General features: G+C 31.6%; 1 pseudogene; it reads right to left on the bottom strand.

Annotated features, from left to right (window-relative positions):
- Positions 1 to 14: 14 nt before the first annotated feature.
- LOC119591623 overlaps positions 15 to 949 on the bottom strand; it is a 7,457-nt pseudogene continuing 6,522 nt past the window's right edge.

The following is a 949-nucleotide window of genomic DNA, read 5'->3' as shown; positions in this document are numbered from 1 at the left end:
GAAAGAGAACACATACACGACCTCCATGAACCTCCAAATCCCCGAGGCCTCTTTACAAAACCGTGGGTTCCTGAGGCTTCGACATCCCGTGAAGAAGCCTTTGTTAACTAAGCAGGGACGTCATTTGGGTTGAGGTTCTGGTCGTGGAATTGAGGGATCTGGAGACCACCTCCTTCTGGCTTAACGGGGGGCTTGCCTGTTTTCGAGAGAAAGAGAAATATTTTAATTTTCTGTAAATAATACGGTATTATAAATAATTAATTCTGTAAATAATACGGTATTGTTAGAAAAAATAAAAAAAATATTTTTTTATTGCTAATAAAAAAAGAGGATTTACTTTTTTTTTAACAATACGTAGTGAATTTAACTTTGGATAAAGGAAAATGAGGTGTAATTTTATTTTAATTGCACACATAATAAATTTGATTTTAGATAAAAGAATAACAGATTTAATTTCCTTTAAGACACATCGTAAATTTTAACTTCGTACTCAATCAGAATCATTCCCAATACATTAAATTTTGACTTAAGTGACGAATTCTTGACTTGTATTACTATTCCCGTACTACATTTTATCACAGGTTTTCAACACTAAAGCTTTTACTTGAAAGGAGAAAAGGATGATTATATTTTAATTGTATTTGGTCCTTTTAACACAACATTACAACTTTACTGATATGTGCACATTGCGTGTAGATTTTTTAATGAAAAAAAAATTTGTCAATTATTTATTCATTAAAAAATAATGATAATAGTCTAAGTTCACTTTCCCCCCCCTCCCCCTCCTTTATAATATAAAGGCACACGTAGTGAACTTTCTTTTTTACTTTTTTTCTTCAAAGCAACAAGTTCTATTCACTGTACCCTGGCGCTAAGCTTTTATTATATGAACATTTTAGATCCGCATAGTTATTTCTCAAATGAAATGAAATGGAATTATGTGACAAAG

Source organism: Penaeus monodon, chromosome 29, assembly GCF_015228065.2.
Source record: "Penaeus monodon isolate SGIC_2016 chromosome 29, NSTDA_Pmon_1, whole genome shotgun sequence".
In the NCBI taxonomy this organism is placed as follows: domain Eukaryota; kingdom Metazoa; phylum Arthropoda; class Malacostraca; order Decapoda; family Penaeidae; genus Penaeus; species Penaeus monodon.
This window is presented reverse-complemented; position numbering and strand designations above follow the sequence as displayed.